The sequence below is a fragment of the Puma concolor genome, chromosome A1 (assembly GCF_028749965.1).
Source record: "Puma concolor isolate L17-30 chromosome A1, mPumCon1.1.hap2, whole genome shotgun sequence".
Classification (NCBI taxonomy): Eukaryota; Metazoa; Chordata; class Mammalia; order Carnivora; family Felidae; genus Puma; species Puma concolor.
Window position 1 is genome coordinate 17296281 of NC_141667.1, and position 17221 is coordinate 17313501.

A 17221-nucleotide genomic window follows, 5' to 3' on the forward strand; every position below is an offset into this window, starting at 1 on the left:
ATCCATTCAAATAATTTTATTTATTGCATGAGGTAAGTATGAGAATTTATATATATTCTGTCATCTCAGCACCATTAGTTGAAATAACCATCACTCCCCATTGAATTCCCTTGATAAATCAATTTGCCATCATAGTAGTTTCCTGGGGCTGTGGAAACAGTACCACAAAGTGGATAGCTTAAACAACAGAAATGTATTGCTTCTCAGTTCTGGAGGAAATAAGTCTAAAATCAAGGTTTCAGCAACACTGGTTCTTTCTAAGTGCTGTGGGAGAGAATCTGTTCCTAGCTTCTGGTAGCCTTAGGCATTCTCCTTGTGTCTTAACCATTGTCTCCCCTGGATATGTGTCCTTGCCTGTGTTTATGTTTCCTGTTTTTAATATTGGATTAGGACCTGCCATCTTAGCTTGATTATCTTTAAAGAGCATATTTCAAAATAAGACTGCATTCTCAGGTACTGGGGGTTAGAACTTCGATATCTTTGGGGAACATACAATTCTATTCATAACAATACATACGTGTTGGTTTATTTTTGGACTCCTTATTCAATTTGATTTATCTATATATTTATCAGCACAATAGTTTTATTCCTGTAACTTCTCAATAAGTGCTAATATAGTAGATATACATTTCAGAAAGATGTGGTCAAATACTTCTCATGCATGCATATGCTCACTACTCTGCTGGATAATTTTTATGATTGTATTTAGAGTACAGATAAATTGGGGAGAATTGGTATGTTCATAACATATTTTCAAATCTGTGAGCCTATTGTACCTCTGTATTTATTTGGATTTTCTTGAATTTCTCTGAAAGTTCTGTATTTTCCAATATATAGGTTGTGGTGGTTTTAACATAGGCCCACAAATGATGTAATATGCTTCCCTTCAAAAGATGAAATCTGAATTTCCTCTTTATGAATTGTGCTGGACTTTGAGACTTGTGTAAATGAAAACAATGTGGCTAAATGGATGTTACATGACTTCTGAGTTGAGGTCAGAAAAAAAAAATAATAATTTTGTGTGCTTCTCAATCTCTTGGATCACTCATTCTAGAGGCTACCCTGCCATGGCAATAATAGAGAAGCTCATGAGTGGAAGACCTAACGCTTCTTCCTAACACCTTATACCAATTAGTCAATCATGCAACTTATGAATAAACAAATCATCACTGCACTTGATAGTTACTAAGTTTTGAAGGGTTTTGTCCTACAGGAATGTATACCTAATACACACGTCTTACAGATCGTTTCTTCAGTATGGGCCTAAATTTTATTTTAATGTAGGTGAGATTCTGAATTTCAATTTTCATTGTTCATATTTTGTTATGTAGCTTTTTGTCTGTGTATATGAGGAGTATTTTTTGATAAATCTCTTTTTTATCCTTTAATACAACACACACTGAATTTGGTTTAATATAACAAATTTTTTTTAATTTTTTAATGTTTATTTCTGACAGAGAGAGAGACAGAACATGAGTGGGGGAGGGGCAGGGAGAGAGGGAGACACAGAATCAGAAGCAGGCTCCAGGCTCTGAGCCGTCAGCACAGAGCCCGACGCGGGGCTCGAACTCACAAACCATGAGATCATGACCTGAATCGAGGTCGGTCGCTCAACCGACTGAGCCACCCAGGCACCCCTAATGTAACAGAAAATTTAACAGAAATATTACTCTATAATGCATAAAATAATTACATTTATACAATGGAACGATATTTTATTTTTTGAAATCACAATTAAATCTTATTTTTGTAAAAACAGCAATATAGATAGAATATACTAATACAGTGTACTAGGTACTCTGTACTTATATTACTTCACTGATTTTTCTCAAACACCCTATTCTTAAATATTTAAAAATATACAGGAAATAGGAAATATTATACCATTTTATTAATAAGAAAAAAACAGCACAGAAAGTCTATGACATTTCCCCCAATGTCACAGGACTAGAAATTGTACAAACAAGACTTCTCTGCAGATTTAGCTAACTCTGGAATCCACATATTTACTACATTACACTGCATTATATATTTCATAAGAAAGGAAGATTCAAAAATAAAATCATCAATATCTTTGTGTTTTGTGATATGGGAGTTAAAAGGGAACTATTTCCTTGACACCTTTTTTATAATATATCAACTTAGAAGCAACAATGTTATGGCATTAGGTACTTTAAATCTGGAAACAGATTTTAGCTGAATCTGGAAACATGCTTTTCTTTCTTTATATCTTCAACTGAGTATCAGTTCCTTTGAATAACTTCATTAGTAGAAAGAAAATGGTAGGCTATGCTCATATGACCACAAGCACTTATATTTAGTCTTTTCTATCTTCCAAAACATTTTACGTCATTTATTCTTTTTACGTCATTATTCTTTTACGTCATTCATTTCATTTATTCTTCAGACTCTTATGTGAGGTTGAAATATTTTATGTCAGGCTTCCTAACAGATGAGTTACACACACGAATCTAAGATTTGACTTCACCAAATGTACTTAAAACGAGATTCTTCAGACAGAGGAAGTCTACCAGATGCAACTATAGAAAGGATCTTTCAGGAAGAGGGAAACGATACCAGGTACAGTTATATGTTGGCTGAAGCTGCCATCATCTGATGGTTTCACTGGACTGGCAGTTGATGTTCGCTGCCTATCGGACAGAAGCCTAGATGGCGCTATTGGCCAGTTGCTTCTCCAGCATGGTGATCTTAGGGTGATTGTGGCTGACTCCCCTAATTGCAAACATCCCAAAATAATCAGGAAGAAGCTGCATGGCCTGTCACTCTAGCCTCAAAAGTCACACAATGTCATGTGGGCTGCATTCTATTGATTGTAAGCAAGTTACGTACTAATGCCAGTACCCACAGACCAAATTTCTTGAAGACAGGATTATCAAATAATTTGTAGACTTTCAAAGCCACCATATAACTAATTACTGAAAGAGAAGGATTTTATAAACCAAATTAATACAAGTTAATGACACCAAGAAAAGTAAGATTTAAGCAATCCAAAAGAAGGCAGGAAAGTAAAAGAATGGGGGGGGGGAGGCAATGAGAACAGGTTATAATAAAAGACAGCATATAAATCATAAATAGTATATCAAATGGACTAAGGGACCTAGTGTAAAATGGAATTTGAAAATGCAAAAGAAGGGGTACCTGGGTGGCTCAGTAGGTTGAGCATCTGACTCTTGATTTCGGTTCACATCATGATCTCATGGTTTGTGATGATCTCAAGCCCCAAGCGGGGCTCTGTGCTGACAGCGTGGAGCCTACTTGGGATTCTCCCTCTCTCTCTCTCTCTCTCTCTCTCTCTGTCTCTCTTTCTCTTTCTACCCCTCCCCCACCCGTGCACATGCATACTTTCTCTCTCAATTAAATAAACATTAAAAAAAGGAAAATGAGGGGCGCCTGGGTGGCGCAGTCGGTTAAGCGTCCGACTTCAGCCAGGTCACGATCTCGCGGTCTGTGAGTTCGAGCCCCGCGTCAGGCTCTGGGCTGATGGCTCGGAGCCTGGAGCCTGTTTCCGATGCTGTGTCTCCCTCTCTCTCTGCCCCTCCCCCGTTCATGCTCTGTTTCTCTCTGTCCCAAAAATAAATAAAAAACGTTGAAAAAAAAAATTTAAAAAAAAAATAAATAAATAAATAAAATAAAAAAAGGAAAATGAAAAAGGAAAATCATGACCAAGAATATGTAGTTTATAAGAGAGACATCTAAATATACCTATACAGAAAGATTTAAACTGTAAAAAATATAGAAATAATTAGAGCATACAACAGAAAATAAAATAAAGCTGTGAAAATTATAGCTACTATTGGTCAAAGGAAATTCAAAGACAGAAAGTATTATTATAGGTAAGAAAATCTCAGTGAAAAAAGATTTAACTCACAAATAAGTCTATATAAGGCAGATTAAAATGCAAAAACTAGTTTATACAATCAACAGTCTAAAGAAGAAAAGATATATATGATCACAACAATAAATACAGAAAAAGCATTTGATAAAAACCAAACTATTCAGGATAAAAACTCTCAGCAACCTACAAGTGGAGAAGAATTTCATCAATTTGATTAAAAAACATCATCAGAAAATGTTCAGCTAACATCATCTTTAATCATGAGAAACTAGATGCTTTTCTTCTAATACTAGGAGCAATGTTAAATTTTCCCTCTTACTACTCCTATTGAACATTATACTAAAAGACCTAGCAAATGCAGCATGAAAAACAAAACAATTAAAAAGTACATAGATTGGGGAAGAAGAATTAAAGTTGTTTTTGTTCACAGATGCTGTAATTGTTCATGTAGAAAATTCAAAAAATCAATAAAACCTTATGGAACAAATAAATTATTACAGAAAGTTTGCAGGATCCAAATTTAGTGTACAAGTCAATTGATTTCTTATGTGCCAACAATCAACAATTGGAATTTTCAATTATAAAAAGAGCACCATTTACATTAACAACAAAGACAAAATCAAAATCAAATACTTACATTTATGGCTAACAAATTATGTACAAAATCTACATGTCAAAATCTACAAAACTGATGGAAGAAATTAGATAAAATCTAAATACATTTTTTTAGAATTCCATGTTTATGGATAGGAGCAGTTAATTTGAATGCCATGTCTTTCTTTTTATTTTATAGATTTTGTGTAATCCTGAACTAAGTCCCAGGAAGTTATTTTATGGATATAGATAACTGATACTAAAGTTTACATGAAATAGCAAAAGACTCAAAATAGCCAGTACGATACCGAAGAACAAAGTTGGAGGATTGTCATCACCTGACTTCAAGATTTTGTTTAATCAAGACAGTTCTATACTGGCAAGATAATAGCCAAATAAATCAATGGAACTGGACATAGAACCCCAAAATAGACCCACACAAACATGGTCTGGTGATTTTTTTTTACAAAGAAGCAAAGTCAATTCAATGGATAAAGATAGTATTTTCACTTGTCAAGCTGGAACTACCAGACATCTACATTTTAAAAAATGAATTTGGATGCCAACCTTACCCTGTTTAAAAAAAATAAATTATTCAAATTGGATCATAAGCCTAAATGTAAAATGCAAATCTGTAAACCTTCTGGAATCTAGCATAGGAGAAAATCTAAGGGATTTGGGGTTTGATGGTAAGTTTTTAGGTATAACACCAAAAGCACAATCTATGAAAGAAAAAAAAACATAACTTAGGACTAATTAAAATTAAACTTGTCTACTCTGCAAAAAGATACTGCTAATGAAATTAAAAGAGAAGTCACATACTGAGAGAAAATATTTGTAAAACGTGTATCTAGTAAAGGATTGGTATCCAAAATATATAAAGAATATTTATAATTCAACAACAAGAAAACAAAAAAAACAACTAAAAATGGACAAATGTTATCAATAGATATCACACCAAAAAAGATATACAGATGATAAAAATAAACAATCAAAAATAGAATCAACATTCTAAGTCATTAAGGAATTACAAATTGAAACAACAATGAGCTACCACTGTGCATGAAACAGAATGACTAAAATATATAAAACTAATAATATCAAATGCTGGTGAAGCTGTGGGACATCTACTGGAAGCAGTCAAGCTGTCTTTTAATAAGTCAATGGTTAACCTGTGGCACATTCAGATAATGAAATATTATTCAGTGATAAAATTAAATGAGCTATCAAGCCACAAACAGATGTGAGCGGATATTGAAGACATAGTGCAAAGAAACTAGTCTAAATGTTATATACAGTATGATTCCAACCATATCATGTTCTTGAAAAGGCAAAAGTATAGAGACAAAAAGAACATCGGTAGCTAAGTATTCAGAAGAGAGGTAGAGAAGGATGAATATGCGAAGCTCAGAAGATCTTTAATGCTGTGAAACTACTCTGCACAGTTCCTGCATGTGGATACATGGTACGCATTTGTGAAAACCCATAGAGCTATACAACAAAAAGAGTAAACCCTAATGTAAACTATGGGTTTCAGGTAATTATAATGCATCAGTATTGGTTTATCAGTTATAACAAATATACCACACTAATGCAAAACATTAAAAATAGGTTAACTGTATTTAGGTGGAAGTTGCAGATGGCGTATATGGGACCTCTCTGTACTATCTGTTGAAGTTTTCTGTAAACCTGCTCTAAAAAATAGTGTGTTCATTTTTTTTTTTTTTTTAATTAGAATCAACTGTCCATGTGAACACATTCCTAGGGCCTCTCCCAAGACTTTGAAAGAAGCAGTTCTGTGAAGTCCAATACATGTAGAAAATCTCCCTCTGACTCTGCCTCCTAAGTCCTCGTAGCATTCATGACACTTCCAAGAGAGTAGTGGCAAAGACATTACGGTTCCATTTTGTCCCTCGTAGCTGGCAAGAACTCCAGACATATAAGCCAAAGAGATGATTGAAAGAATAGATGACCAGTTAAATGAATGAAAAAAAATCAAATATTGGGGGAATTTACTTTTTCTTTCCTTTGTGGCCACCATAATCTTGTTTCAATGCCACAGTCATACCAAATTACTTACCATTTCCTATTCTCATCCTTATTACTTTTCTGACATTCCCACCTCAGTCCTGTTGTCTAGGCTGTATACGTTCTCAGCTCACCTCAAATAGCCACATTGCCACTTGTTCCCTGTTCCAGTGCTCTCATAATCATAATTGTTCCAAGTTCTATTACATCCTTTCAGCAGGGTAATGTAATTATGTTATTGTCTCTGCCTCCTATGGAATCGTGAGCTGATCAGGATGTATACAAAATCTTATTTATGATGGTTTACATGTTTTCATAGTGTCTGATTGAGTTTTAAATTAATTCTTGGTACTGTGAATAAACTGATGAATGTTGCTGCTTTTGCATGAATCATATCGTAGAAAATCTCCGCCTACCCACTTTAATACAAGTAGTCAATTGCGAAAAAGCTTAAGGCAATAGGCAGACTTTGCAGTGAAGTAAACAAGATATAATTGTCAAAAGGCAAAATCATGTAATTGTGCACAGGTTTTATATATTTTTTAAAAATATCACTTTGGTTGCATGCTTATTTACTTTATGACCTTGGAAAGTGAATATAATCACTCTCTGTTTTCCCTGTAAAGGAGAATAATATATTTTCCACTTAGTTGTTGGGAGAGTAAGTGAGGTAACCAAATGTAAAAGACTGAACAATGCCTGGTTCACAGGAAGTATTCAAAAGATGTCAGATCTCTTCAACTTTTTTTTCTAAGGCTTAGAAACAAAGGGCCTAATCTTGGCTCCGCCATTTGCAAATGGTTGATCTGGAATGATTTATAATATTTCTGATCCTTAGTTTTTGTCATCTACAAAAGAATCATAATGTCAGCATATGGATGCTATGATTATTAAATTAAATAGCATATGTAAAGTGCTTACCAGAATTCCTATAATTTATAATGGTCAACAAACTTTAACCAGTTTAATATAAAAAGATGTTAACAAAATGTAGTTGGGCTGTGGTCCTAAAGAGAGCAATTAAGTAGAAACTGTAGTGCTGAACCAGTGATCAGTGGGCTTTGTAAAGTTGCCATGGCTAACATTCATCCATCTTTCAAAACTCTATACAAGAGTTCTGGTTGAAGATAATGAGGAGCAGAGGAATTTATTGCAGAGATTTTCAGTGTATTTGCAATTCTCTCCAGGTTTTGGAGGCAAGAAAGACAAGAACGGATCCCAAGATTGCACTTTAACTCACTGGAGAGGCACTCGAAGAAAGTATTTGGAGAAGCCGACATGGGTGTCCTAGAGATTGATGGATGTGGGAAAGCCATACCTGACTTCTCATCCAGTAAATCTAAGGATAGAATTCCTTCTTCCCTGGGGCAAGTAAAGCGTAGGTTTCCCTAGGAGTCGGCTGTGCTGCCACTGATGGAGAAACAAATGTCTGTTCCTTTGGAAACCAGTATATATGGAGAGAAAGGTTAATAAAGAGGGAGAGAAAGGACTGTGTCCCAGAAGACAGCCTGAAGACAGGATGAGACCCCAACTGTCAGAGGGGACTACAAGAACCATGACAAGGCACTAGCCTGAAGCAATGCTAGAACCAAAATAACTGCGACAAATGATGTCCTTGCATGTATTGTCCAAGGAGTTTGTTTAAGTGCCAACACTGGCAGCTCGGATGATAAGAAAACCAGTCACATTAAATTTTAGCTTTTTTTATGTTCCTGCTCTTCCCCCAAGCTTAAAAAATTGAGTCAGGGCTAAATTGGATGAGAGTTTAAAATATTCAGTATTTACCCTGGACTAAACTGGACTTATTTCAGACTAGTATTGACTTATTTACAACCCAAACAAATAGAACATTTATGTAATCATTGTAAATAACTGGCAAAGCTCAGGAGCCCATTTTTTTATGTCATGCAGAAGTGTAAAAAGAACAAATTGTCAAAGCAGAAATAATAAAATTGGTTATTAAATTCACACACTATAGCATCCATGTCATTCAATGAACCCATTATTTGTGTCAGTGATACATCATGGGTATTATAAGAGATGTACAAAACAATAGATGCTTCTTTTGAGTTCTACTCCTATAGAGAGAATATTTAAATCAATAAATATGCTTAATTCTAAATGTCTCACTATGTTTCCATTTTACTTTTCTTGTAGAAATCTTACTAAGGTTGGATGAGTTATGCAACGATTGGAATCATAAATCGTACGGCAACGAAGATAGAGTCCATCAATCCTGAAATGGCTAGATCTACAACAAGAAGGTGGTCATTACACTGAAATGTTTATTTGAGAATCCTATTTTGGTTTAATTAAAAAGAAAAGGAGACAGAGATATAAAGATGGGGCGAGGAGGAAGTTAATATAAACATGGGTGGTTTGACCAAAATTCAGATCCTAGATAACATAAACTACAAATGGCTTTACTGTTCTTAGAGCCTCAATGCCCTTTCAATCTTGTTTACTGGTCGCCAGCTTTCTCAAAGAATTGTGTGTTCATTGACGGTGTGTGTGTGTGTGTGTGTGTGTGTGTGTGTGTGTGTTAGAGAGAGAGAGACAATAAATATACATGTGTGTATGTATGTGTGATTATATGTGTTCTTGGTGGAAGTCGGGGTGTTGGGGGTAGTGGCATTGTGTGTGTATTTGTGTTTGAGCTGAGTTTGGACTTTTTGGGGGGGGGGGGTATTATGAAAGGAAGTATCCATCCCCTTGAGAGTTACTGACATACAAATTATGTGGGGTCTTCTCATAGCGTAAGTTTAACCGAACAGCATCTGGTCCTAGTGGCTATTTGGGAAAGTTCATCTGCTGCATAGGAAAAGAGACATTCATTTGAAAACATGAGTCATATAGCTATTCCTAGTCCTTTTATGTGCTTCTGCAAGCCAAACCACTGCCGGACACGTCTCAGAAAAAGAATCATCGCTGCCTATAATTACACATTTAATATACTGACTCATGAGAAGTTTTTGGACATTCAAGGCATCAGTGAGTCAATTACATTTCTAATCTTTATAACTCTACTAAAGCAGTGCTGCTGAGCGTCATTACTTTTGATTAATAGCAAAGCATAATTATTAGAAGAAAACGCCTATATTTCTCTTTGATTTTTAACTGCATGCACATATGCCAATTGCTGGAGAGAGTTTATTCAGCTGGACATTTGGGACATGTGAGCTGCATTTTTACAGCTCTTCCAGACTGAAAAATCTCAATGTCTGTATTTTCAACATACGTAGCCAGGCAACAAAGATGACGATTTACCGCTGGCAGCCCTCCTGAACTTTCCTTCTTTCCTTGTGCCTTAATGAAATGATAGATCTTAGTATACTCTATAAGTACCAGGAGTTGCAGTTCCCATAACTAAGCCTTTTGGAAGGAAATTGTTTTTATTTTAATTTCAAGTTCCACATTTTCTGTACCCAGAAATTTGCCAAAATAAACTTGGGGGGAAATTGTGACTCTCTACCATATTGTCTCCATCCCCCAAACCGATGACATTTAGTTTCTATGGCATCATCCAATTCTCATTTGTATTGAAATGATCTACTACTGACTTTGTAATAGCAAATGAGGCTTGCAGAAAACTCCAACCAGAGAGTCATGTTCTTCTGTAAATGCGATAATTGCCCCCATTTGACTACTGATTCATTTGGCCTTCATATGGGTAATTAAGAATCACAGAACTGTGGTAATCACCTAACCGCATGGTATGCTGAACATTTGCAACATCCTGTTTAAAGCACACCAATTAAATACGTTCTGCAAAGGCTTTTTCTTTTTTTTTTTAATCAAAAGGTAATTTCTTTTTTTTTTATATTTACACTTGAAGGATGAAGGCAGCTACTATATTGTTCCTTGATCAAATATTTTAATCAGTCATAATGTGGTGCCATGTTAATTAATATTGAGTTGTGCCACATTTTACTATAATGTATGTGGAAACTTCCTCTAGTTGCTTATGTAGAAAATACAGAATTCCAGATATCGATCTTCATTTTGATACAGTACAAAGAAGATTTTACTTTATATTAGATGATTGTTTTACAAGACTGCCTGAAGAAAAAGAAAAGGATAAAGGATGTTCATAAAGGATAAAATGATTAAAGAATTCAATTGTGTAGGCAACACTACTTTTCTAAGAGATTCTATTTGATTAGTTGGTTAAATTGATTTTGATACTGTTTCAGTTTTCATTTATGTTAGAATAATGTAACATAACCTAAAGTTGAATGATATGAATGCTTTGCATTTGCATGAAATGATATTTGCAGACTTCAGCATTTCGCTCTATTCATACATTAATAATATTGCATTTATTCCAAAAACCTAAATCTGCATTTTAAGAAGGCAAATAAATGGGGAGGGGGGAGAAGCAAAGGGTGATTTGATAAACACTATTCAATTCTTAACTTCCTGCCAAAGTATCTGTGATTTTCTTTCCTCTTTTCACATATGCAGAGAGCAACAATGAGTTCAGGAATGATGGTTTTCTCCAACAGCTCCAGGGAATAAATTCTGATGGCTTTCAGAGTTTAATTCCACTCGCCTTTATCTGTTATTAGTTTAGGGTTGATAAAATGGCCAAATTCTAGTCATGGAGACATCGAAAGATACCTTATATGGGGCTTCTGGGAAAGATTATAACTTAATTAAAACAAACATAGATAAACATAAATACAAGACCGCTTTGGGACAGGGGATGCTGTCTTATGAAGACAGGAGCAGAAGCAGCTTTATTGGAACAATGTTAACTCTGGAGAGTTAACCCAAGAAAACTGCAAGAATTTAAACTCCTTCATTATTGAGCAATTGAAGTGAATACACTGAAACTACCTTCCACCAGAACTTGTATGCAATGGGAAAATCAACATCTTTAATGATGATCATATTTTAGGTGAGTATGTTATTCTTTGTAGACAAAAGTAATAAGCAAAAAGTCAGAGATATCATGGAAATGTAGGACATAGTCTCTGGATTAGAGAGAATTTTCACTGATTCTGCCCCTAGCCTCTCTCTGCATCTCAGAGCGGGTAGTGATTTATCTAATTCATATACTCGGGGTGGGGGGGCTATAAATGACCAATTCATTTCCACATTTTTCCTATTGGGAAGAAGGTACCACATAAGGGGAATTTTCCTGTTCATCCTGCCATTGGGTGGGTGAAGCTGTCTTGTCCTGAGATCCAGATTCCGGAAGTGCTTTTAGGCTCTCATACTCCAATGACATACTGCTCTATTTATTGTTGGATATTGTGACCTCATCTACCCTTCCTTTTTTTATCTATCAATTAGTTTAGAACCTGGGTAGGGAACCAGGGTGTTTTTATTGGTGCTTTGTCAGTAGCAACAATAGGTGAGGTCAGCGATTAAAAATAAAATAACACGGCTTCGGTGTAATTTTTGTAATCTACTTGGATCATACATATGGATTTCTTAAGTGATGACATTGAAGAAACAGTTTCTCCCCAATATCCAATACTCCACCCAAGTTCTATGAGAACAGAGATTTTTCTCACTTATCTGGCTTGGTTTTTCAGATTCATTTTTTTTCTTTTCCCTCATTGTCATCCTCTTATATATCACAAAACCTGTCTCTTTTATCTTAAAATGTTCTTTGAGGATTTCCTTCTCCTCTTTCACCTCAAGTGCTGTTTTCTAATTTTATCATGTAAGCTACCGCAGCCCACTCCTGTATCCATTCAAATAAATAAGAAATCTTGGAAGTAAATTCCTAAGGAGTGACTACTAATCTTTATTTACCAATAGCTAGTTGTATGACTTTCATGTTTAAGCCCATGATTTCTTCTGACTCAGATACCAGCCTCCTTTCCTAACCCTAGCTTATATTTTGCTCCAAGAGTACCCTGTGTAGACTTCTTTAATATTACCCTCTACAATTAAATGGAATTTTGTTCTCATTATATTTAAGACTCTTAAGGATGTGGATCACATATTATTTGACTTTGTATTTCTAGCATCTGTTGCAGTGTTTAACCTGTAATGTGTTCAACAATTAGTTCCTACACTGGTACATACAATTTGAATCTTTATGAATCTCCTATATCTTTAATTAAAAGGAATATAAATATCTATTCTATATCCTGTTATCACTACATTTCCAATGATATAACTCAATGGTAAAATAGACAATAAAGACAAAATTTGGCCTCAGCATAAGGGAAATCATATCCAATATGAGAAAGAAAGAGATTATATATATATATATAAACATACACAGAAATAAGTTCTTTATTGGTCATTGTTCTTAAGTAGATTGCCAAATGGCAAGTATTTGACAGAGTACTTCAAATTAGTTTTTCACAAATTTGTCATTAGTTCTTAAAGATTGGGTGAAACTGAAAGTTTGCATTTATTTTTGTATTCTGATTTGTGCCATATTTCAAAATTTCTTATAGAATTGCTTAAGGTAGGGATCATGGATATCAATATTTTTTATGTTCCCATGGTGATTCTGATGTGCAGGAATGTTCTGGCACCACTCTTCCCATCAAATGAATACTCATATTTTTATATTGGTACATTTCAGGTAAATAGGAAATGACAGTGCTCCAAATCCAATTTCATTAAAAATATATCATCTTTTAGAACTGTCAGTGGTGGTAGGTGGGAGAATTGGAATCAAAAAGTCAGAATCCCAATTAAGGCTTTTTCATTGTCACGATTCCCATATATCCAACAGAATTGCTATGAGGATCACCTAAGATAACTTGACAGTACTTTTAAAATTCTGAACTTTTATTGCTAGTTTTTTTTTTTGTTTTTGTTTTTTTTTAATATTTCAAAGTAATGCTTCCAGCGTTTAGGGTATTTTGTTATTTAATCCCTTACCCCCAGCAATGATAGCATAGAGCTAAATGCTAAAACAGTTGTTGTCAGAAGGACCCAACTCTCAGGAACCTTTACTGTTTCCAGATCTAGGACCTAAGAAAGAAATTTTATCTCAGTGACTTTCAACTGTCTTATCCACAGAAGAACTATGAAACCAATCACAAGGCTATCATTATGAGATGGCATCATATGTTTAAACTATTTGACTATTTGCCTGATAGGCAATGAATGCTTGTAATTAGTAGATAATATTCTTTAAAGCTGATATTGTTGATAAATCATGTTTGAAAATCCTCAAATCCACTTTATCTTCCTCTTTTGTGGTGTTCTCAATTTTTTTTGAGAGAGAGAGCTCGCAAGCAGAGAAGAGGGGCAAAGGGAGAGGGAGAGAGAAAGAGAAAGACAGAGAGAGGGAGAAAATCTTCAGCAGCCTCCACTCTCAGCACAGAGCCCCACATGGGGCTCAGTTCCACAACCAGAGGATGACCTGAGCCAAAATCAAAAGTCGCTTGTTCAACCCACTGAACCACCCAGGCACCCCATTCTCAGCCTATTGATAATCATTTTTATAGCGAGAACTGTCCTTGTGGCTTTGTCTTTAAAACATAACTGTAAGGTTTTGAGAATCAGCTGTTCTTTTATTATTCATTTATTTTTAAGTAATCTCAACACCCAACATAGAGCTTAAACTCACTATCCCAGATCAAGAGTCACATACTCTACCAACTCAGTCAGCCAGGCACCTGCCCTCCTTGTGGTTCTTATTATGATTGCAAGATACCCTCAGAAATAACCATCAGGAAACTGAAAGAAAAAAAAAAAAGGTTTATTACTTACAAATCCTGGAATTTATACCTGGGGTCATACAGGATGTCACAGGTAAACAGAAAGAGAAAAAAGAGTAAAGACTTGGAATTCTGACTTTATGGGGTTTGAGGATTTTATTGCCAGGTTTCTTGGCAGGGATTTAAAGCATGGGAGGTAAAACAACAACAACAACAACAACAAGAACAGCAACAACAACAAAAACACAAATGGCCCAAAGGGTCAGTTATCAAAATTAACCAGGATCTCTAAAACAAAGGAACCTCAGTGGACAGAGGTGGCCTGACCTTTTATCTAGGCAGTGGTGGGCCATGTGTTTATTCAGATAGCCATCTTTGAAAACTTAAGTCATCATTTGCATTACCAAAAAGAAAAAAAAAAAAAGGAAGAAACACCTTCAGAACTTACATTACTTTATCTAAACCCATCTGCTAAACATTTCCAAGAGGAATCTTAAGTTTTAGCCCATTAAATTTCACAATTAACCCTAACAATGGACATATTCATTTGGATCTTAATCTCTTTAGTGTTTTTGTTTTTGTTTTTAAAGTTGCTTTTTTCCCACTACATCTATTAACAACCAAATGCCTTAGAAACCCACCTGTTCAATATGTAATCAGTCCGTGCCTTCTTAAATTTTTTATCAAATATTTATTGACTATGTATTATGTACCAACCTTTCTGTGATAAGCACTTGTATTAAAGCAGTTAGTAAAACAGAAGTGGTAGTTATACTCACTTAAATATGGGAGAAAAATGATGGCATAAAATTGCAGACACAGAAAAAAGCAGGTCAAGAGTGGAGCATATTATGTTGGGGGAATGGGGGCATGGAGGGTGGCAATCCTGATATGTGCTTCTGGAATGGGAACTCTGAAAACTGAATGCAGAGGGGGAATCAACCATGTAGAGTAAAGAAAATAGTCCTTGCAGTAAAGGGAAACGAAGAGGGAAAGGCAAGCTTACAGAATCACTTTGTGACTGAGTGAATACCTCAAGTAAGAGGGCCACTTGGGCCAGCAGAAAGTGGGACCTCAAGAACGAGCAGGTTAGTAGCTAGATCATGTTGAGGTTATTACTTGTGAAGAATGTCACAGTATCTTTATAAGTTAAATGATAAGGCACTGATAAGTGTAAATATTGAAGAGACAAGTCTGGAGGCTGTCTTGTAAGTCCCAACGAGTGATGGACATGGAAGGAAATGAAAAATACATAGATATCCAGATATAGATATATTGCTACCTCTGGCGCTCTGAACTCTGACCCTCTGGATTTTTCCTGTAACAAATTTGAAATAACCGTTGTCCAAAATTCACAATGTCTGTTGAAAACATGCTATAATGAATTTGAATTTTCAGGTTTTATGGACTGAATGTTTGTTTTCCCCAAAAATGTATGGGTTGAGGACCCAACCCTAAAGTCAACTCAGGGATCATCAGGACTACCAATTCCACCACAGACCCAGGGCCAGTGCTATTTCTTCCTCAGTATCCAGGGCTGGGGCCACCTGTTTCCGTGGCCTGGGAAGATCCAGTCCAGTGTCACAGAGAAAGGCTGCCTTCACAGGCCACTGCATGAGCAGGACCCTCATGGACCGCGGAAGTGTCACAGAAATGCTGCGGAGCTGAGAGAGTGACATTACTCCTCCAGTCGGTTTGCCTAGAGTGCTAGTGGCCAAACCAAAGAGGATTATTCTCCAGCCTTAAAATCTAATGGAATTTGCCTTACTCATGTTTGGATTTGTTGGAGACAGGTCACCTTTGTTTTCTTTCCAGTTTCTCCCTGTTGAAATGAGAATGCCAATGCTTTTCCCGTCCTACCATTGTATCATAGAAGCTCACAACTTCTCTGGTTTCACAGCTATATAGGAATTTTGCCTCAGGTGAATCAGATCATGAGTCTCTTGCATATCTCATTTAGAGGACATTTTTTAGATGAGACTTCAGAGTGTAAAATTTAGAGTTGACGTGGGGCATGTGGGTGGCTCAGTCAGTTGAGCATCTGACTTCAGCTGAAGTCATGATCTCGTGGTTCATGGGTTGGAGCCCCACGTTCGGGTCTGTGCTGACAGCTCAGAGCCTAGAGTTTGCTTCGCATTCTGTGTCTCCCTCTTTCTCTGCCCCTCCCCTACTCACGCACTCTCTGCCTCTCTCTCTTAAAGATAAATAAATATTTTTTTTAAAAATTAGAGTTGATGCTGGAATGAGTTAACACTTTGGAGCTGTTGGGACAAGAATAATGCATTTTGCATGTGAGGGTATGAATTTTGGTGAGCCAGGGGAGAAATGTCCTGGACAAAATGTTTGTGTCTCGCAAAGTTCATATGCTGCAGCTCTAACCCGCAATGTGACTATACTTGAGGATAGGGCCTTTGTGGAGGTAATAAGGTTAAATGAGGTCATAAGGGTGGAACCATAATCCCATAGGACTGGAGATTATGAGAAGAGGAATAGAGATCAGGACTGACTGTCTTTCCATGTGCACACAAGGTGTGTGAGGACACAATGAGAAGGTGGTCATCTATAAGCCAGGATGAAGGCTTTCACCAGAAACCAAGCCCACTGGAACCCTGATCTCAGATTTCCAGTCTCTATCTATGAAAGAATAAATTTTTGTTGTTCAAACTGCCCAGTTTATGGTCATCAAAACATCTAGTTGTGTACATGTTTGGGGGAAACTATGTAGACAGCTCTGCACACAGAGTGCTGCTATCCTCCCCATTAGAATCAATCTCATGTTTAGTTCTTAAAATAGTTTGTTCATTGTGGCTATAATCTTTCCTACATTAATAAACTGTAAAAATATCTTCTAAGCACTTGCAAGAATCAGTAAAGAAAGTAACTGAGCTGGGATGCCCGCGGGGCTCATTCGGTGAAGCATCTGACTCTTGATTTTGGGTCAGGTCATGATCTCGTGGTTCATGGGTTCAAGCCCCATGTCAGGCTCTGTGCTGACAGGGTGGAGCCTGCTTGGGATTCTCTCTCTCCCCCTCTCTCTGCCCCTTCATTTTCTTTCTCTCTCAAAATAAATGAATAAACAAAAGAAAGAAAGAAAGAAAGAAAG